Below are 22349 nucleotides of genomic sequence, written 5' to 3' on the forward strand. Positions count from 1 at the left end.
TAAGTTTTCAGAATAAGAAAATCTATAGTGACAGAAAGGATTTCCAGTTGCCTCGAGCTGTGGGGAGAGAGGAGAAGCCAGGGGAGTCGTGAGTGACTGCTATGTATAGGGTTTCTTTGGGGTATGATGAAAATATTTTACATTGTAGTGATGGTTGTACAACTTTGTGAGTATCCTAAAATCCGTCGAGTTGTGTACTTTAAAATGGGTGGACTGTAGAGCATGTGAATGATCTCTCAATGAATTAAAAAAAATTTGAGGGGTTAAGTTCACTACTTCAAATGAAAAAATCAGATCTTAAAGTAACTTTGAAAGATATACTGAGTGTATTGCTTAAAAATCTATTGGGGAATACATTAATTTCACATAATAATAGTATAAACATTTATACATCTAAGAATCATAAAAAGGCTTTAACTTAAAAATAATTTTAATATGAGAAGCTCTCCATGTGTAAACAAAATGTGTCATTTTGTAGTGATGTAGAAGCTGGGACAGGACATTAAAAAAAAACCCTAAAACTACGACAAACATGGCGAGACAACTAAGGCATTACAAAGGCTTTTATTTAATTGAATAAGATACATTCAAAGGTCAATTTTTTTCTGGCCTATTTCTCGCATCAGCAAATATTTAGTGTTTATATATAATGAGAATGATGTGAACTTTTCTATTTGAGATGACTCTTTGATCATTGATCTTAATACCAAGCTATACATTCCAGTTACTTCCCTGATGAGAAAAATGTCAAGTCTCTAAGCATTCAATAAATAGCCAAGTGGAAGAAATGCAATAAATTCTTTATTATGGCCAAAAATTGTGTTTGATTTTAGCTTCTCTAAGCACTTTGATATTCATTAAAGGTTATTTTATTAAAGGTTTATTAAAGGTTATTTATTCTCTTTTTGTTTAAATTGAACCAGCATATATACAACTGGTGATTTTAATTTAAAAAGAAATTTAAGCTAATGAATTTAGAATTGAGTTAGAAACTAGTGATAGATTCTGAATACTCTATAGGCTTTAGCTCTGAATAGTATTTGGAAACTGATTCTTAAAATATTTTTAGGTAGCAGGTAGATTTATTTAGTATGCCTTATTTTTATTAAAAACCATCTAGTTATAATATTTACCCAACTTGAAGTGACAAACTTCACTGTAAAAATTACAAAACTCAATACAAAATATATAATCAATCTGAAGTTATATACCAGAAGAAAACATTTTAAAATTATAGGAAGACATAAAATGGAGCTTTAAAATTTGATGTTAATATGATTTGCATTTAAAACACAAGTGTGGGGGTGGGGTGCGGAGGGTATAGTGCGTGCTTAGCATACACGAGGTCCTGGGTTCAATCTTCAGTACAACCATAAATAAATAAGTAAATAAATAAACTTAATTACCTCCCTTCTTTCCAAAAATATAAATGAAATGCAGGTGCCATATTTAGATTAGTTTGTTAATTATGAAAATATATAACTAATTATATGAAAATAGAGTCATTTATTATGTTATGAAAGGAAGAATGGAATTTCAAGATATGTGTAGTCAAAATGCTTCTTATGTTATTATGACTGACTTTTTTCCCTAGTAAATGTGATTTTGGGTAGCTAAAGGTGAATCTGTCTTGTGTATTTTTTCACTCTTTTTTGAGAGTTTATTATGTGATAGATTCTTCGTATCTATTATACATTATATATCCTTGGATCAATCCTTCAAGGCACAAATTATTATCTTCATTTTTAAGATAAGAGAGCTTAGATCCTAAAACATATTTAAACTGCTCTTTAAAACTGTCCCCCAAACTACTCTTAAAGCACTTGCTTACTATATAGCAGAGTTGCAGACATAGTAAACAATCTCATGGTTACTGGGGGAACGGGGATGGGAAGAGATAAATTTGGGAGTTTGAGATTTGCAGATGTTAACCACTATATATAAAAACAGATAAAGAACAAATTTCTTCTGTATAGCACAGGGAACTATATTCAATATCTTGTAATAGCCTTTAATGAAAAAGAATATGAAAACAATTACATGTATGTATATGCATGACTGGGACATAGTACTGTACACCAGAAATTGACACATTGTAACTGACTGTACTTCAATTAAAAAAAAGAAAAGAAAAAAAAGAAAATGAATATATGTATGTATATGCATGACTAGGACATTATGCTATACACCCGAAACTGACACATTGTAACTGACTATACTTCAATTTTAAAAAAGTTTTAAAAAAGAGTATATAGATAACAATATTAACCTGTCCAAATATAACAACACTCCTCATTATTAAACACCATCTTCCACAGCTTTACATTTATGTTTTTTTCACCTTTACCTACTCCAATGCTCTTAACCACAAAGACCTCCAAATAATTTGTGTCTGGTCTTTTTAAAAAATGTTGTGATTCATTTCTTTCATTTTCTTATTTCATTACCAATTACTATTATTGAGAAACATTTTGCACACTTTTCCATCTTTATTTCTATTAGTAAATGGTTATTCCCTCATCTTTAAAAATAAATCTGAGATCTTTGAAAGTACACACATTCTTGATTTGTAGAAGCCAATATATGACTAATGTCTCCTGATTTGTCTTCCATTTAAGTTCTTTGAGAACATTGTCGGTGACTAAGTAGTTTTTATACTGAGAATGTATTTTTTTCCATGAATATTTGGGATATTTTAAAACTTCAAGGCTGTTAATCAAGGTGCCTTGGAAAAAGTATACACAACCTTTGTAGTCAGGCAGACTTAGGTTTGATTCCTGGCTCTACTCATATTAGCTATGTGTTTGGAAATGTGATTTAAACTTCCTATGTCTCCATTTCCTATTTATTATGGTGGTTGTAATAACTACATAAGATAATATATGTACTTCGCCAAATGCACTGACTAGGATATGATGGGACGCAATACTAGTTAATTCCTTTCCCTTCCTCTACTCTTTTTTCAAGCAGTTCCCATGATTTCTTCCCTGAATAGCCTCCAACCACAAAGAGTTTTTCTTTCTCTACTGTATGGAATGGTAAATATTATGTAACAATTTCAGTAATACTATAAAAGTTCTGACAAAAGTTTGAATGAATAGAAAATTGATACCACTGATCAAAACATACAATTGATGATTTTCTTGAGCTATCTAGCCATTTTCTTTTTGGTTACTATTTCTTCTAGTGCACATCTAAATGAAAGGTAACTATTTAAAATTTGCTTAGAAGCTATGTCAATGTTTCAATTCGGTTTCAAGTCAGTCCAATATATATAAGGCCCACAAGTGAATAATGGAAAAATCATAGAAGTAAACAGATTTCATTCTGTAAAATGTCCTTTTTTTTACCTTTCAGATCATGCCATGGAACTCATGACTGTTTATGTTATGATTTCATCTTTTACTGACTCTGTTATTCACAGATTCATTGTCTTTAAAATCACATGAAGGTCACTGACTTGTTTCCTTATAAAAATGACATAATGGATTAAAGCTGAAATTCTGTAGCTACTGACTCACACTTGCATTTGTCCATTTTAAAAGATGTAATTTATAGAAAGGAAACACCCAGCCTTGAGCTGTTTCAGACTTCTGTTGCTCTAACAAATTAAGAAATAAAAGTTAACATAAATAAGTGTGCATGACCTGTCAACTGGTCAGTCATCTAAATTAAACCTAACACAATTCTTATTTTTATTTCACATGTTTTTTTCTCTCATTGTGTATATATTCGTGTAATGTATATCATATCTCACACACACATGCATTTTTTACCTATATGTCAATAAGAATAAAAGTCAATGTTGAAAGTATTCACATACGTGTACTAACTTTCTAATTATTGAAGCCAAGAATATAAATGCATTTTCTGCTCATTCTGAATTTATTAAGCATGACATGCTTCTCAAGGACAATAAGATGTAGTCAAATTTTTAGAGGCTTTCATTTAATATGCCACATAGCCTTCAAGAAGCAGTGAGCCATGATGGAAAAGAAACTGATTTCAGATTTAGGAGATTTGGGTTTTCTTTGTAAGTTTTGCCAGTGATTAGCTGTGTGACCTGGAACAATTTGGGGATGCTAAGGCCTTAATTTAGTCATCTTTAAAGCACAAGCAATATTAAGTCTGTTACAAATGCTATCATTATACTTTTGTTCTATTGTTTTACTAAAATGCTTAGTACTCAATGTGTGGTTGCTTTCATAACCACATTTAGGAATCATGAAGTACTTTGCTAATATTCTTAAAATTATCAAACCCCACAAGTAAGCTAATAAATTATCAAAATTATCAAACTCCATAAATAATCTAATAAAAACTCTATTGGTGTTGGGAACTAATCATCAATTGATATTCAGACAGCTGATTTTATCTGAGAGGGTAAACTATAGCTCATCATTTACTTATTTGCAATATAAGCCAAGGTGTAATTCAGATATCGAAGGGCTTGCTAATAACAAATAATTCATGACTCCTAAAAATCTTACTATTTCCATCTGCATTGTTCAACTAACCTAACCCATTTCTGCACACAAAGGAGGTGCTGAACTCATGTTTGCTGATGGATTTTTAAGTAACTTTAGAGCAACAGGATTGAGCATGAATGACTCTAAGTTTATGGAGTTTTTCTTTTTATAAAAATATTATCCATCTGAAAATTTCTATGAGTCAGTAAAAAAGAGATTTGGTCATTATGTGTTTAGGTTATAGTGAAAAAGTCACCTGAGGGAGTTTATCCAAATTCATATTTCTTCTTTAGGCTTTGGGGCAATGGGATTTTTATATTAGTATTTTAATTCCATACAATCGCTTTTTTATCTACTCTTCTCCCTGAAATTTCTCTAAGTTCAACAGTGACCTTTTTCTGCCAAATCCCTTATGTAGAGTCCATATACTGTATCTCCAACTAGACTCCAAACTACTGGAAAGAAGAACTAAGCATTGTTTCCTCTTCTGGGAGGCCCTGGAATACTCAGTCAAATGTCTTACACAGAGCAGAATCTTAACAATCATTGAACATAATAATGTATAAAGTTGGGGGGAAAACTGAGAAAGTGTTTAATTTGGAAGATTCTATGATAAATATGATCCTTAGATATTCCCCGAGCTTTGAATAATCAATGCTTAAAGTTTGGATCTCTGTTCTTTTCTGTCTACAACCTTCTCTCCCTTGGGAAGTTTTGAAATTCAGCTAAACCAGAGTAGTATGAATTGCTCCAAATTCCTTTACCTCCAGGCTTAACCTGTCTCCAGATATCAAATATCATGTTTTCAGCTATCAAAGAACATCTGCTGGTGCATGTCTCACCATTATCTTAAATATACTTCAATCCAAGGCCAGTAACTAGTCCCTAATTTATCTTTTCTCATGCTGTGAAGCATGACTGTCCCATGCCCCTTGGAATGTTTCCCTTCCTCTGTGTCAATTCGAACCCTGGTTACCCTTGGGATCCAGTTCAGTTCCTATCTCTTACAATAAAATTCCCTTAATTGTTTCTCCCTCTTCATTTGCACATGGCACAAAATTTAGTACTCCATTATGTAATGTCTCAGTTTTTGTTGAATGTCTATGTATTTTATCTTATCAAATAAAATGTAAGTCCCTCCATGGTAAGAACCGTACCACACAAGAAACGTTCATTAAATACTGGCTTGGCAGTTCTGTGCTGCTAAGAATAAATACTATACTCTCTACCATGTTTTTACAATGTTATGCATAATCAAGTGTTAAAAAATATTTTTTTTGTTGTTGATGATGACGATATAAATCTACATGATTACTCAGCTAGATCTAAAGTTGGCTTCAGTGTAAAAATAAAAATCTGGCTCAGTACAAAAGTCTGAATTATTCTTTTGAAATTATTTTATTCCAACACAAATATATAACTTTAGATTCACTAAAGATGGTAATAAATGAATTAGATTTTTTTTTCAGGGGCATGTAATTAGAGACCAAATTAAACACAAAGAGAAGTCATGAAGAAACCATAAATGAATTTTCCTTTTCTTCTCCCTATCATCTGAGGTCACCCTCAAAGACTGAAGAGTTCTGAATACAAATAGAGTAAATTGAATACTCCTCGTAAAAAATAGGTTGTGATACAGGGGGAAAGATTATAGGAAATGCAATTAAAGGCCTGCAGATGAATATCAGTCCATAAATTTCCTTTTCTTCTAAAGTCCTTTATAAAGTAATAGCTTACATATCCAATGAAATCTAAGAATATATTAAAGGAATAACGTAATTTCTAATTAGGAAACTCAATCATAAACTAAGCATTGACAACACTGATATTTCAGCAAGATATTAATGAAGTCCCATTTAAAATTCTCCACTGAAAGCTGAATTTGGGGTAAAATAATTCAATATTTTGTCAATATTTTAATGAGAACTAATAGAACCATGCTATACTAATCAGAATTTTCTTATGAAATAAAAAGTCTTTCCTAATACTTGTATTTAATGCTATTTTGAACGTACAAGGTGTCCTCTGTTATCAGGGCTCTGGATATCACAGGAAATGTGAACTGGGTAGGGCTAATGGTTATAAACGTAAAGAAGAAGACATACGCTGAAGCACTCTTTTGAAATATTGGAAGGGGAAATCAAAGCAGGCTTGGTTGATTTTCAAGAAACCTTCCCTGACTAAAGTACAACTGGACAGTTAGCCTTACTATATATTCTGCAGAAACTGATATGGAATTTTTTGTTTTCATCAAAGTCATCTTGCTCATCAATCAGCCTATATTTATTTAAACCTTGAGCATATGCAAATGAATGTCCGCTCCTCTGTAGAGAAATAAACATTTATCATGTGTTCTTTAATTAATAGGACTTTCTCTCTCTCTCTCAATTGCACCATTTATTTGTGAACACATAAAATCCTCTGGAACTAAGTGTCCATGGCATGAGGGGAAGGGGATGTACTAAAAATAGACTGAAATTTTGTATGAGAAAGCCTGGCTTTATTTAAATCCTGGCTATACAACCAACTCTGTGTGACCTTGGATGAATAATTTAAACTTTCTTACTCTTAATTTTCTTATTTGTGCAATCATTGTAATAATATTGGCCATCATTAACTCCCAGGTATGTTTAAAATCAAATGAGAAAATATATGAGAAAAATATGTGAAAACTCTATATGTTTACAAATGTAAATTTTATTATGATATGAGAAGTAGATATATGAATAATAAGGATGTTCAGTAAATGTGTTATTAAAAACTTCCACTACATATATTGCCTTGTTAGAAAATAAATAATGAGGGGAAAAAAGAGGGAAAGGAGAATACAAGAGTAGCTTTTAGGCTGAAAAAATCAACAATAGCAAATATAGAAAATTAAAAAGACATAGCAAATATAAAAAGTAATAAAAGAGAATGTAAAACAGATACTGGGTTGAATCTCAATAAAAGTACCTATATTACCAAATAGGTAGTATGTGATATATATTTATTCGTCCTGGAAAATTTATAGCTCCAAGAGTTAAGATAATGGAAAGTTTTAAATGGGAAAGCATAAATATCTCTAATTTTCTTCTTTACTATGGGTAAAGGAGTTATTGATGTTCAAAGGTTGACAATATGAATCACTGGAACTGTTTGTATTTCTGCAGTGCTTTCATGTTGAAAAGACTTTTGCTGAATCATTTTGATCCATTTGACCTTTACTTCTTTTTCAAATTCGCGTGTCTATTAAACATTCAATTAAAAAAAAGTTTTAAAATCTTCCCTCTCTCCCTCAAAAAGTAAAATATCTATCATGTTATGATTCGCCATTCAAGATGGGGTAGAAATCTTATTGAGAAAAAAATCAATGGTTTCTGGAAAGACAGCAGGGTATTATTCATCCTATTAAATCATTAAGTAACTTGTGGAGGGTTTGTAACTACAGAGAGTTTAATTTAAACCACCAAAAAATGGCCATGTTTAATTTGTTATTGCAAGCCAATGATCTCTTAAATTTATTTTAAGTAATAAAAAACAAAAAGAAAGGATAGCTTCACTCATTCAGTAATCTTTAAAAAAAACATAAATCATTTCAAATGTAGGACAGTGGAGTGAATGGAAAACGAGAAGGGCAAGACCTGACGTGAGAATTGGCTTTAGCCTTTTTAAGGTTTCTTATGTAGTTGAAGACTCATAACCGTTATTTTCTGAGCTCATCAAAGACTAGAACCCAAGTCATTTAATTCTAAATTTGCACTATAAAACCCCCTTTCCATAGTGCTTGTGTACTTTTATATATACATTATTCAGCAAATATATATTGAAAGAACCCACAATGTGTAATGATGTATGCAGAGGGTGGTTGGGGTGGGGTATAAACATGAATAATATATAATTTTTGTCCTATGTGAATTCATAATCCAATAGGAAAGAGAAGACTGACATTAAAAAGTGAGATGATGCATATGAAAACTTAAACACCATGCCTGGCACATAGGAGACCCTGAAATCTAAATCATAACCCATTTTAATTTTAAGCATATCTTCTTGGCTTTATAATAACTTCATCTCCCCCTACATTTTCTCTGCCTTAATAAGACAGTGCATCTTTCTCTGAATGAAGCATAAGACTGTCTTCAGTCACTCCCCAATGTCCCCCATTGCCTGGAGATCATCACTTCATGACACACCTTATAGTCTGTTTATTTCATCTTGGCATTTGACAGCTACTTTGGCATCTGGTTACTATTAACCCTACATATGCTTTGCCTAGGAGTTGAACAGCATTATTTTGTGCCATTGTGGTGCGAGTGGGGAGTATGCAGACTTCAAACATAGAACTGGGGAGTTATGTGAAGTGAACTTTAAAACATTTACCCTGAGATTCTCAAATCACAATGGGAATGAAAAGGGGGACACATCTGAGCAGCATTTTGCCAAAAATCTTCAGAAGCTGTATTGATGGATTTAATTGAGAGTAGATGAAGAGAGGTGATCCAAGAATGACTCCAAGGCAGAAAGAAGGAGCATTATCTTAATTACCATAAAAGCAAAATAATTTGGGAGGAGGGGTCTTTAAAAAATATCTAACAATATGGGTGTTGCCATAAATGTATTCTATATTATGCTGCAGAAATAAATGTACTTTTATTTGATCTTATTGCTTCACTCCGAATCAAGAGACTCACAATATCCACTATGGATATGAACAAACTTACCTGCTTTTCTGAAAATGGTACTAATACAAGGCAAAAAAATCAAATTACTTTATAGAAATATATTATCTTCTAAGGTTTTCAGTGTTTTTAACTTTTGAATTCTGACTATTTTTATTGCAGTGGTAAAATTTGGGGCCGTTTTCTCCATATTCTTTTTCCCATTTTATATATTCATGTAATTTGTGCCTGTAGATTTATAACCTTAGAGATGTAAAGTCATTTAGCCTTAGTGTTTTCTGCATTCTTGTTTGTAACAAAGAGGTTAATTAGAAGAACACTTACAGAAAGATCATCTACTTCAACTTTTTCATTTTATGGTTGTAAAAACTATATTCCAAGTCGAGCAAGTGATTGACCCACTTTTATTTGATTCATCCTGAATGTGAGGGTAGGAAAGAGAGAAATCAATGATGCCTGGGTCATAAATTGAAGAACTGTATTATTACATGGAGTTGCCATTTCTATATAATAGGACTGTTAGCGTCTTTAGGGAAGTATTGGGTAATGTGTGTTATCACCTCTCTAACATCCAACAAAGTGTTGGACTTATAGTAGGGCTCAAACACTTACTGAAATCCATAATTTTTATAGGCTTTTAAACTCACCTTCATCTTATAATTAACTAATTTGGCAGATAAACATGGATAGTGAATTTTGTAAATTTACTCACAAAAAATTTAGATAATTGGCTGAGGTATGGCAATAGAAGCAGGAAAAGTTGAGGTAGACCATTATCCAATGGGAAGGTAATGAACCTTCAAACTAAGGAATATGCATTTGCTAGCTCAAGATTTTGGAGAATTAAGTGTCATTGTATCAGAGAGAAAGTATAATGGTGGTTTCCAGAAGCTGGGTGTAAGGGAGGATGGGGAGCTATTGTTTAATGAGTATAGAATTGGTTTTACAAGATGAAAAGTTTACGGGGATAGGTGGTGGTGAGGGGTGCACAGCAATGTGAATGTATTTAATACTCTTGAACTGTACACTCAAAAAATGGTTAAATGGTAAATTTTATGCTATGTGTATTTCACCACAATAAAAATAATTTAAAAAAGAAATAATCATCCTAAAAAAGATAACTTCCAAAGGGGTGAAAAAAGAGTCATTGTATCAGTGAGCAGTTTGGGGGCTAATACATTTTAATAACTGTAAATGTGTAGTTTTCTTAGTTTTCTCCATTAATGCTCACAATCAGAGTAGAAAATAGGATAGGTTAACTCAAAATAGTGGAGGTAAAACGTGGGTGCGGTGGGTGCAATGAAAGGGCAATGAGGAGCGTGTGTTGGGTAATGATAAGAAACACAGGCATGACTGACAGGGTCAGACTAGGAAGACAATGAAGTTAAGCAAAGAGCGGGCATTATAACTAAGGCCCTTTTGGAAGGGCCCAGCAAGAGTTGATGAGGTTGAAGAGCAGGTACAAGGGAAGCAAAAGTGGTGGTGGAGCTGGGACTGAATGTCATAATCTGAGGGTAGTATTCCTGAGCTTAAAATTTTAGAAATCGATGCATTTCAGGTGTGGCCATGGGCCTGAAGTTGAGGACAATAGAAAATAAGAGGTCAAGGAATGATGAGGCTACACTGTTAACTGGCAACCTTCATGGATACTGAAGTCTCCAGAGAATGGAAAGATTAAAAATGAATAGTAAGAAAGAACCAGGTACCAAAAATTTCCATGAAGGTGTACATAGCAGAGACAAGAAAGAAATGTTCAAATGGTGTATGTTTCAAAAAGTATTGTTTAAACAAAAGTAGAAGAGACATGTTCTAGCATTTTGGAAGTTAAAAAAATGGAACTAGGAGAGTTTCAGCTGTAGCTTTAAGTCCTTACATGTGGAGGAGTAATAAGATTCATGAAGTGGGGAGAGGTAGAGGATGAGAATTAATTCATCTTCATTTTAGAGATCTGTCAGGAAGTAGGAAAACTTCTGTAGGAGGAATCCACATAGGAGAAATCCAGGTTTTGGTTAAGGCAAGGAGGTAGAGGAAGTGCTCAGTGAAATGGCTGGGGGTCCCTACTTTCTAGTATACTGCTGTCCAAAAGAACTTTCTGCAGTGATAGACATGGTCTGTATCTGACTGTCCAATAAGTAAACAGTAGCCACATGTGGCTGTTGAGTAGCTGAGAGGTGTCCTTTGAGACTAAGGGACCGAATTTACAATTGTTTTCAATTTCAATTAATTTAAATTTAAATAGCCACATGTGTCAGGTGGCTACTGTATTGGTCAATGTAGTTCTAAGTTCTTTCTGATAGCTGTCAATAAATTTATGCCTCGTTATTAATAGGTAATGATAAAATGTTACCCCTCTAAGTGGATGTTTCTATTTAAAGGAGACAAAGACTAAGATTAAAGAAGTTTGGGAGCCAAAAATCCTTTCCAGTTCCTTTCAAATTTGACCATTTACATGGTCATCTATGAATAAAGTTAATCTTAATTAATGAGATTAACTTTATTAAATGCCCACCACATGTACCATGTTGTAATAAGCAAATATGAAGATATTGGGGTTAATTGCAGATGGCATAGTCTTACTACAACTGAAGGGAGGAAGGAATAGATAGGGTGAAGTAGAGATGTTGTGTACAGGGAGACAAAACATAATTCAGATTCCTGCTCATGTGCCTCTTATTTGAAATCCTGTTTTCACTAAATTATTTGTGCACTGAAATTTCAGAAGTGATTACCAAAGAGTTGTTGCATATGAGCATTAGTATTAAATCTGCTAGAAACTGGCTAAATGATGGTGGAGCTTAACCTCTTGGTTGGTTTCAAAGTTACTTGTCTAAAATGGAGATTACGAGGCTGTTTTGCAGCAATGTTCTCAGTATATGAGAAAGCTCTAATGTGTTTTTAAGAAAGGCAGAGATGGAGTGATCAGTTAATGGAACACTCATTAATCTGGTAGTTGGCAGTTTCTGTGATTCAATAGTATAAAAGTTGCAGATAATGTAAGTATCTTGGAACAGTGACAAATGAATGATAATAATAATAAAATGTGGCTTTGTGCAGTAATTCAAAAAATTTTAAATGCTTGATATCCATGTGTTTCACATCAGATGAGATTAATATACTATTACATTAACATATGACATTAATATATACTGTTATATTTAAATAACATATTATTAACCCCAACTTATGGTCAAGTTTTCTTAGTTTGCTCATGGTTATCCACGCCATTAGTAGGACATAATTTATTATTTCTTCTGTTAGGTCACTAAGCTTTATCAGATGCTCTACTAAAACAATCTCAATACAAACACCATACATTCTCATTCTGTGAGATATTCCACTGCTATAAAGGGAAGGTAGAAAGAGATTCTTTAATGATACTGGCCAAAGAGTCTGGAGTCTTTGTAAATTGAAATTTAATTGCCAGTGTGTTCAGCAAGCAGACACCTTCTTCAATCTCAGGCCTTGTACAATTTAATAAAAGTAGTCAAGGATACTTAATATTGATTACTGATAACCTCTCCCTCAAATTTTGTTTTAATTTCTGTGTTTCCTTTAGTTGAAGAGTAATACGTTTTACTTGAAGGACACAAATGGAACACTAACATAATTGGAGTTTGATGCAGACTTCAGATTATTATTTAGATTTAGGTATTTACCAGTAAATGCAGAAATATTCCTGAATAATTAAATTCCAAAGGGTAGTGATAATCTTGCAAATCTAACATGGTTTTAAAATTTATTTTCCAGACAAGAAATCTACAATTTGTAAATCTCGGTGGGTGAGGTGTCCATGTTGTTTAAACCCGTAATGGATTAGCCCAACATTACATCATAGATGTTAGTTTTTTAGATCTTACTTTTACTGCTAAAGGAATAAGCACATACTTCCCATATAGCCTTGAAAGCACAAAGAAATATTTCTTATATTTCTTATTCCATTTTCTTAAATAAATCTACAAGAATACCTTGAGAAATGAAAGGGGAAAATCCAATGGTACCAATAAAATAGGAATATCTTTCTCTTCATAGGCTATTTATGACGACTATGTGAAATAATGTATATATGTAATGCTCTTGGCTCCATGCCTGGCATCCAGTAGGCTTGCAAAAATGTCAGTTCTCACCTCTCTTCCCATGAATTCATATTGCACCAAAGCCTGTCATCTGAAAAAGTCATCACCGTCATTCATGACAGTTCTAGATATAGACCTCTTAAGAAAGCATAGGAAAGGTTAATAACCTAGATTATGCAGACAGGAAAATACTGCCAGTGTTGGCTTAAGCATCCCAGATCCTACCTTGATATTGCAATTACAAGCCTTATTCACCTTCTGAATTTCAGGACTTGTGTTGGGCTTGTTGCTGTAGACGATAAAAGCTATAAGGAAAAAAAAATGGTGCGGACAAAACAAATTTATCTCCTTCCAGAGGACCAGAAGAACATATTTAGGGAATGAGAAATTTAATTAAATATTCTATAACCCATCTTCCCCAAATATAAAAAAAAATTACTTAATTCCCCCTACCCATGGGGGAGAGGTAAGATGACTCCCAGAGATCAAGGTATCATGGGGCAAAGAAACTATACTTTTCCAAAAAGATAGTATTCAGTATTCAGTGTGACTTAAATACTACAAAGGAAATGAAGTTATCATGGTAGAAATTATTTTTTTTTCCCTGTGGGGCATGTCAGTTGGCCTTTTTCATTGTGCCTACACATACGTAGTCAACTACAGAAACACCTGGTTTCTACCTTGTTCATATTTTGATTGTCAGAATGGCTGTTATGTAGATAAACTTAAACTCTGGAACACAAATGTCCTTTGTAGTACTGTGTGTGTGAGGTCACAAATGTCTGCAAACGGGGGAGCCCAAGAGGTTACTTACTGCGCAGCATCTCCCCCAACCCCAATCATTTTAGCTCAGTGCTAGTTCCCCCTAGAGGGAGGTTCCCTCGGTTAGACTGCCTAAAAGGGTATGCGGTGAGGGGCACATGCACTTAGCGGCTCTGCAGTCAGAGGATTACTTGGATGGGTCCTGTGATGGTAAATATTAATGAAAAAGCTGCTCGGTACGGGCAATGATGCTCGAACAAATCAAATATTCTCTAAGTTCCGAATGTTGCCCGCTGGATTTGAGTGGAGGACTTCTGTCGCTTAAAAGGGGTCTCGAACACAAAACACAATGTTTGTCACCTCTGGTCGCATATTACCCAACATGAAGCAAAAAGCAAAGGGCATGGCGCAGAAAAGAAACAAACACACAGATACGTTTTGCAATGACGAACTTTATGTGACATCAGGAACGGCAACCTGTTCTCATGCTTAGCAATTCCGAGGTACGCTGTTAAGGCTGCTTGTCAGGTTAAACTGAGTAAAGGAACCGGAAAAAGAGGCAGTGCTGGAGACTTCTCGGCAATCCTTTTCAAAATATAAAACTGTCACCAAGTGACTTAGGTAAGCTAATAAAAAGGCTCGCTCTATACCCTTATACTCTCCTCTTAAACTTACGTGACCATCAGCAGCGCTGTTCAAATTCAGCCAACAGCTGTTACACCAAGACAGATCTGCAGTGTTTATCTCCCCTGAGTTACCGGTGTTCACTGAAACCCTCCGAAAATTAGGGTCGCTTTTCAGTGAGAACTTAATAGAGAATCCTTCGCCTTCCTCTGCTCCCATTGCCCCAAGCCTTGAGCCCCCTCCCACTTGCCCGCTATCTGATTTCTTAAAAACGTAGTCTGTTCCCCCAATTCAGTTGCACCTTCCGCAGCCCGAACCTTTGCCCAGAGATATCCACGTTCAATTTCTCTTTCTCCTTCCTCCCTCCTCACTTCTTGAGACCCCACGTCCGCCTTCTGTTTCTCTCCAGGCTTCCCGGGCGCCGTGTTCTCGAGACCCCCGCCTCCGCCCAGCTCCCTCATCTCGAGTTCCCTCCTTCCCAACGTCCTCTGAGACGTCGGTGCCCCTCCCGTGGAACCTAAGCCCTCCACTCCTCCCTGAGACCCCAGTCTCTCCGCGATGAGCGCGTTCAGAGTCCCTCCCAACCCCCCGCTCCCCCGCCCCCCCCCCCAGGCCAGTGCGGTCTTGCAAGCTGCAACCATCCGGGACCTGTCCCCGCTCCCCGCCCCATCCCCCTCCTAAACCGTTAGGGTCTTGGCTAGCAATGTCGCCTGGGGCTCTAACTTACCACAAGCGTCCGGGAGGAAGGCAAGGCAGCGGTCGCCGCGGCGGCAGCTAGACGAGAAACGGACTCGGCTGCAATCGCCCAGCGGAGCCCGCGGCAGTCAGTGCGCTGCGCTGCGCTGCGCGCCGCAATCTCGCGCCTCGGCGGAGGGAGGGACGGAGGGAGCTCGGCGCGGTAGCAAGCGCCGGCGAGTCGACCTCCTCCGGGCGACCGTGCGCCCCCGGATAGGTTTGGCTTCTCTTGCTCCACTATCTTACTCTAGCATAGTAACTGACCACCTCCAGCATCTCTGCACTATTCGCATCTTCTTTCTTCTTCGGTGGCCCCTAACTAACTACACTATTCTAAACGGACGAAGGCCATCACGCGAGCACCACGACGATCTCGACGACTCCGACGACAACGGTGTGCCAGAAGAAGGAAGAAAAGTTCATGTGCAATCGCAGGTAAGAGACAGGCAGGCCGATGGAGCAGCCAAGGCTGGCAGTCTAGCTGCTCCAATGGCAGGATCGGAAAGATCAGGGCACCCGAGGAGTGGAGCGTCCTCGGCAAGCACCAGAGCGCCTACCCTGCGCGGGTGAAGCTGCACAGCGCTCTTGGGCTAAACGAGAGATGAGGGGCGGAGCCAAGAGTGGCCAATCAGCGCTCAGCATTCCACTGCCCCCGGCCTGTTTGGACCAGTCTCTTGGTGCAACTGGAGCCTACTGGCAGGGGGCGCGAGATGCGGTGGTGGTGCTGGTGGTGGTGGTGGTGATGGTGGTTAACTTGATTCATAAGGTCTGGAGATTGGAGGGAACCAGGGTCAGCCAGGAGGAGAGGGTCCTCAAGAATGTACCATTAAAGAGTCAAAGAACATCCCTCCCCAAACACACACACACCACACCCTTGAACATTTCAGTTCAACAAACACTTCTCAAGTCTTGGAAGTTCCAACGAGCTTTGAAAGTCTCTCCCCGACTCCTGTCCCTTTCCCCAGTGGCACAATTGAGGCATTCACAGGGTCAAATTACATTTAGTGCGCAAAGGCCCTGGCCCTGTTTTAAGGCTCGATTCCCTACCCTTGTCCCCAGCCCCAGATGCAGAGAAGGAAGAAAGTAAAGTCTTTGGCCTTCGTACCCCAAGAGGGCACAGCTTCGTTCCCTTCTTGAACCCACAAAGCCCAGATAAGTGCTTAGAATGACACCTTGAAGGCTACTCCTTCGGGTTTCTGAGGTGGGGCTGCATCTCTTTTTCCTGCACAGAGCTTGGGGCCCACAGTCAGCTGGTTGCCCGGCAGCTGCGAGGGCTGCTATGACATGGTCAAGGCAGCAGGGCAAGGGGTGAACCACAAAACTCCCTTTGGCACTAACTGGAGGCCGAGCCGCAGTCCAGAAAACAGCTCTTCTGGCCGCAGCGCAGAAGAGGGCGGTCAGGGCCACCTTGGCAGAGACGCTTCGGAGGCACCAAGACCAAGTATAGTAGTGGAGGTGCTCCCACCGCGAAGGAGGGCAGAGCAGATTCCTTAAGTTCCGGCAGAGGATTGGTGGCACTGTACCGAGGGCCATGGGTACAAGTGGGAACTGGCTCCCAGCCAGTCCGAGGTATCTGGACCTAAGAAAGAGATCGAGACTCTGGTTCTGCTACTTGGTACCGGTCGGCAGAGCAGCGATTATATGGTAGAGGCTACGTGGAGGCCGTGCAGCAGATTGGTGGCTCGAAACCCATAGATCGCAGAAGGGAAGGGAGCTGCCCCTCTGGGGACTGTTTGTCTCAGTAGCTCCAAAAGTTAGGGATGGGGAAGGAGGTGGGAGCATTGATAAGTAATGATCAGGTTCCTTACTTATTCTATGTCACTACTCTCTGTGCCTTGGTTTCCCGATTTGTAAACGGAACTTTTTGTTTTAGTCCGATAGGGGCATTCGGGAATCCTTCGATTCCCTCCATCCCCACTGAATTGAGACACTTTGCAGGGCTCTGAAATTTAATTTGGCAGTGAGCATACTGTCCACACCCAAGTTCTGTTTCTCAAAGCAAAATCCTTCGCAGTTTTCTTGAAGCATCTGTTGAATGCTACTGTATGATGCCGCACAGGTGGCGCCGACTGCGCTGCCAAGTTCACGGACTGCTCAACGCTCGCATCTTTAGAAATGCTTTGTTAGCCAATAGTAATTTATAAATATCGGAGAGAAAAAAAGTGTCTTCATTTTAAATAATTAAGCATTCATCTTAAAAAATTTCCCGTGTTCTCTTTTTCTATCCTCGTGAGCACGGAATGTTTCGTCCTGACTTGCCTGGCGGGACTTAACATTTATTTTGTCGGAGGCTGAGACGTTGGTTATACTGAAAGAAGAAACATGCTAATATTAATCCCTGTAATATATTGGCTAAGACACAACAGATTCTGTTGAGCCGAGAGAGAGATAGCATCCTCCGAAGCCGGGGACCTTTTCACTCTCACCAGCTCCCGGGGGAACCGGCTTAGAGCCACTGACCGCAATAACAATGACGAGGATAGGGTGGATGAGGATAATAATAATAATTATTATATTATTATTGTTGTTGTTATCATCATCATCATCATCATCAAGATCATTACTACACAGCTCGCTCTTTAAGCTGTTCTCTCTCTCCTAGAAAAACAGAAGTGCCAAAGAGACCTAGGGTGAAGCCCACTCAGGGAATGGGAAGGTTCCCGGTGCCGCAGAGAGACAGTTAGCTAGCCCGGCGGCGGACTGAAGCGCGCCCGGGCTTCCGAATCGGGGTAGACACACAGCAGGCAAATTCGCCTTTGAGCGGCGCTCGCTGAGCGGCTGGGAGCCGATAAGGCTGAGCCAGAGCCGGGGACGCAGCCGGGCTCGGGGCGCCGGGTTCAGCCCGGAGCGCTGGCTCCGCTCTCCCGTCCTGGCGGCGCAGACAGCCTCTTTGGGTTCTCTAGGCGGCCGACTGGCCGAGTGCTGGCGAATCCGACGGGTTTTAGAGGTTTTGGCGACTCTAGTCCGGAGTATATGGTGTTGGGAGAAGTCTAGGGCGCACTTTAAGATCAGGCAAGTAAATTCAGAACAAGTACATGCCAGCGCTCTCTGTCGTCGCCAAAGAGGTTTTCTCGAATCCCTGCCTGAAGTGTACTGGGGAATCAGCCCAAAGACTTCATGGCTTTCCCGTCCCTTCCTTATGAAAGTTGTCCCTGGAATGAGGAGTCACTTACTGTGAAATCCTCGGGTTTGATGAAAATCCCCAGGGCACCCTCCCCACCCCCCCAACACAGTTTCCAATAACTCGCCCATTTTCTAAGAATATAGACCTGATTTTGTAACTTTCGAACCAGCAGAATTTCCCCCCACCTCAAATACATACCTTTCTAAAACTACTGATTTAAAAATTCAGGGGAAAAAGGAAGATTGTTACTAAGTAGGAAAAAATTTCTCATCATTTAGGATTTGGGGAACTTATTAATAATAGTTAACGACTGGAAAAGTTTCTCAGAAAGACCTATTTTAACAAACCTAAAAGATTATATAGACTGTGATCCATTAAAAAAACAGACTGACCAGGTCCTAGAAAAATACTCCAAGGCAGTTATTTTGCAGAGAAAAAGTATCTACACAAAAATTCTATCTGGACATCCCCACCCCTGCCCCCCAATGTTTACCACAGTACATAAATGCAAGGCATTTTGATATTTTCACACAATTTTTTTTCAGTTTTAAAATAAATCCTGAGAGCCAGAGGTTTTCTTTTTTCTTTTTTGGTAATTATACAATTGTATAAAATAATGTTTTTAGCATTTCATAATTTTCTTAACCAGAAAAACCCAGGATCATATCCATAATGTCCATCACTGCGCTATGATATACCTTCAATAAACTTTCATAATATTTTAAGCAGCAAATTTCTCTGTTACTATTTCTCAAGCAGGGTCATTGAATAGGAAAAAAAAACTTAGATACAGATGGCTCATTATACACGAAGTCTTTTCAAAGTTGATAGGATTATTTTTAATGAAAAACAAAGCAGTTGATCTCTATGTGCTGTGTAGGAAGGTAGGGGGCAGTCTGTGATCGAGTCAGCCTTTCTCTGAGTGCAACTTCTTTTTGGAAAGATCCCCTGTTTTAGCGAAAAACAACCATCAGCTCTGGTTCTCTGATACCCTCACGGATGGGAGGAGACAGAAACTGAAAACTCTGATAGGATTTGGAAGGTCCCATCTACATAGTTTTACCACTTTTTGGAATAAATGAGTATATTAAGATTAAAAACTGGTGCTTAATTTCTTTTAAAACAAATGTTACTGAGTTAATTTAATTGTATCTGACATTCTTGTAGTTGTAGCTTCTAGTAATCAAATATATATTTAAAATACATTATTTACATGTAAGCTTGAGTAGGGAAAGGCATAGAATCTAGCAGCCTCACCAAGGAGGAGAAAAAACTAGAAGCTACCTAGATGTCATTTCTTTAGAGAAATATGTGTTGTCATGGAGCACGTTCATGCTATGATGACTGCATCTTATATAATGGTATGCATTTCAGTCTTCCAGCATAGAATGAGAAAGATGACACTTAGGACCTTTTCTTTAAATTAAACTAAGATTGAAAGGCCAGGGCAACATGATTTTTTCCTTTATTCCTAGCTTAAGGCTATTAGGTCCCTGAACTAGCATTTTTGCTACTTCCATATCTTATTCTGACTCTTTTAGACCGCTTTGATTTCGACTCCACATTTCTGTAGTAATTAGGGTTTTTTACCGTGCAACAAAACATCCGCTTGTTTGAGAGTCATCTCTAAAGTAATGGGCTTGGTTTTCTTGGTCTATAAAACAACCTTATCACATAATTTCAAATAAGGCACATCTACTTGCTTTGCTATCTAATTTCTTCTTTTTGTAAGAACTATCCTCAACCAAATTAAAAGTATTTCAGGGGCAAGGATTTAGGCATACTCTTTCCTTCATACCCTTTGTTCTCATCTAGCCTAATACTGGGCACAATGATAACTACCCATCATTGACACAAAAGCGGTAAGGATGAAAGTCGAGAAGGACAGGGCTGCTAAAACTTGAATTTCTCAATGACCTGAATATAAATATAGAAGTTATTTTACCAAATTGGCCCATCACGCAAAGATATCATGAAAATTTGAACTGATCCAGATGAAACTTAATAGAAATAAATTTGAGATGATGAACTTTGGGTACCAAAATTCTCTGCACAAATCTGGGTCACAGAAGAAGGAAACACTTGGTGGATTTTTGTTGGCATCAGGATAACCAAGTCCTCAGTGTGATATGATATGTTAGCCAGGAAACATTACCTTGGGTTTTTGCAACTTTCATAGAAAGAGTCAGGATATAATTAAGCTCTTTTTGGTGCTCCCAGGTATTTATTTTAAGAATGAAATTAGTAGATTGGAGTCTATCTACAAGCACGTTCAGGTCAGTAGGGGGCTTGAATCATGTTATATGATGAACTATGGCTTTGTATCCTCTGGAACACAAGCTTCTTGGGATATATGCTAGCTGACTTGAAATATTTGAGGGTTTTTTTTTTATGGGAAAAGGTCAGCATTTATATGTCATTTGTATTTGTTTCCTCAGTGCCCAGCACAGTGTCTGACACAAATTAGATATTAAATAAATATTTGTGAACTGAAGGAAACTATAGGCACAAGAGAATGAAACTGGCATTAGTGGTGGAGCCTACAGAATCTGGCTCTATAGGAGGATTTTATAGCATTTAGAACTGGTCAAAATCGGAGTGAGCTGTTTCTGGAGGTAGCGAGTTCTCCAGCATCGGAGTATTCAACCCTATACAGGTTAATCGCTTCACGGGGATGTTACAAAGCAGAGTCATGGGTGAGGAAAGGAAAAAAATCAAGTAGCTAATGAATGACATTTAAAGCTCTTTCGAATCCTAAATCTTACAGAGTCCATAAATGCTGTCTCAATCAAGTTTTAGGGGATAGAGTATTGAATCTCCTGAAAAACAAACACTGAGGCAGTTACGCACTGCAGGCCTGCCACAGATGCAGCTTTGCTGCAGGAAAGAGGCAGCTTCTTACCAAGTCCACAAGGTGCTTTTGCTGAGCCCGGTGCACTTACTAGCTTGTGACTTCCATGGAAAATAAGCTCTGGGAAGCTTATTATCATGAAGCAACAGTATTATGTTGGGATACTAATATTCTTTGTAACTCTAGAATACTATACAAAACTGATCAAACTACTATATATAAAATAGATAAGCAACAAGGATATATTGTATAGCACTGGGAATGATAGCCATTATCTTGTAATAACTTTTAATGGAATTCGTTTTTGATTAACCTGTATAATATGTGTGCATGGACTTTAGTCTTCTCTAGTAACATCTTTGCCTAAGACTCTTGAGATTTGCACAAAGAAAATTTTCACTAATAACTGGCATAGAGAACAATTTGAAACATACCTGAGAATAATGTTTTGGGAAGCTTCTTTTGTTTCCCTATTAATCATTTTATGTAACTGAACAAATTGGCAAGAATTTCAGGCACACTACTGTACCAAAGATACGTTTGAACTAAGTCTGATCATACCATTATTTTATGTCAAAAGTGATATAGTTCACTAAGATATGATAAATCGGAGTAAAGAATAAGTTACAGACTAAGCTCAGATCAAGGTTAGAACCTAAAGTTAAGGAGTTTGGAAAATATGTACCTTATCATGCCATCTTTGTATAACTGAGTGACCTGCTTTTATTTGATTCTATTCTTTTATTCTTGTCCCAAGAGTTATTATACATTATTCGTTCAGAGCTGCCAGATTTTTTTAAAGATAGAATTTAAATTAATATTCAAAATGTTTTCTGAAACTCAATAAATGATTTTATCATCACGTAAAGCTGCATTACAAGTGAGGCCGCTTGTTCAGTATGATGTAAAGTTAAGCTTAGTTCAGAGAGCTGTTGTTTCTTGATTTCCCTGAGGCTGCAATGAACACATTGCACGTTAAATAGACATATACCATAACTCCAATACGCATGGGAGCCAAGCACACATCTCAAAGGTGGAAAAGAGTTCTTT

General features: G+C 37.5%; 1 protein-coding gene across 1 annotated transcript in view; it reads right to left on the reverse strand.

The window, feature by feature from the left end:
- The window catches only part of HTR2C (5-hydroxytryptamine receptor 2C), a 212637-nt gene extending 196754 nt beyond the window's left edge, over positions 1-15883 (reverse strand). The window contains exon 1 of the mRNA XM_006217417.4: positions 15317-15883. The gene's annotated coding sequence lies outside the window, so the exon portion shown is untranslated. The remainder of the gene's footprint in view (positions 1-15316) is intronic.
- Between the last annotated feature and the right edge of the window lie 6466 nt (positions 15884-22349).

This window comes from Vicugna pacos, chromosome X, assembly GCF_048564905.1.
Source record: "Vicugna pacos chromosome X, VicPac4, whole genome shotgun sequence".
NCBI lineage: Eukaryota > Metazoa > Chordata > Mammalia > Artiodactyla > Camelidae > Vicugna > Vicugna pacos.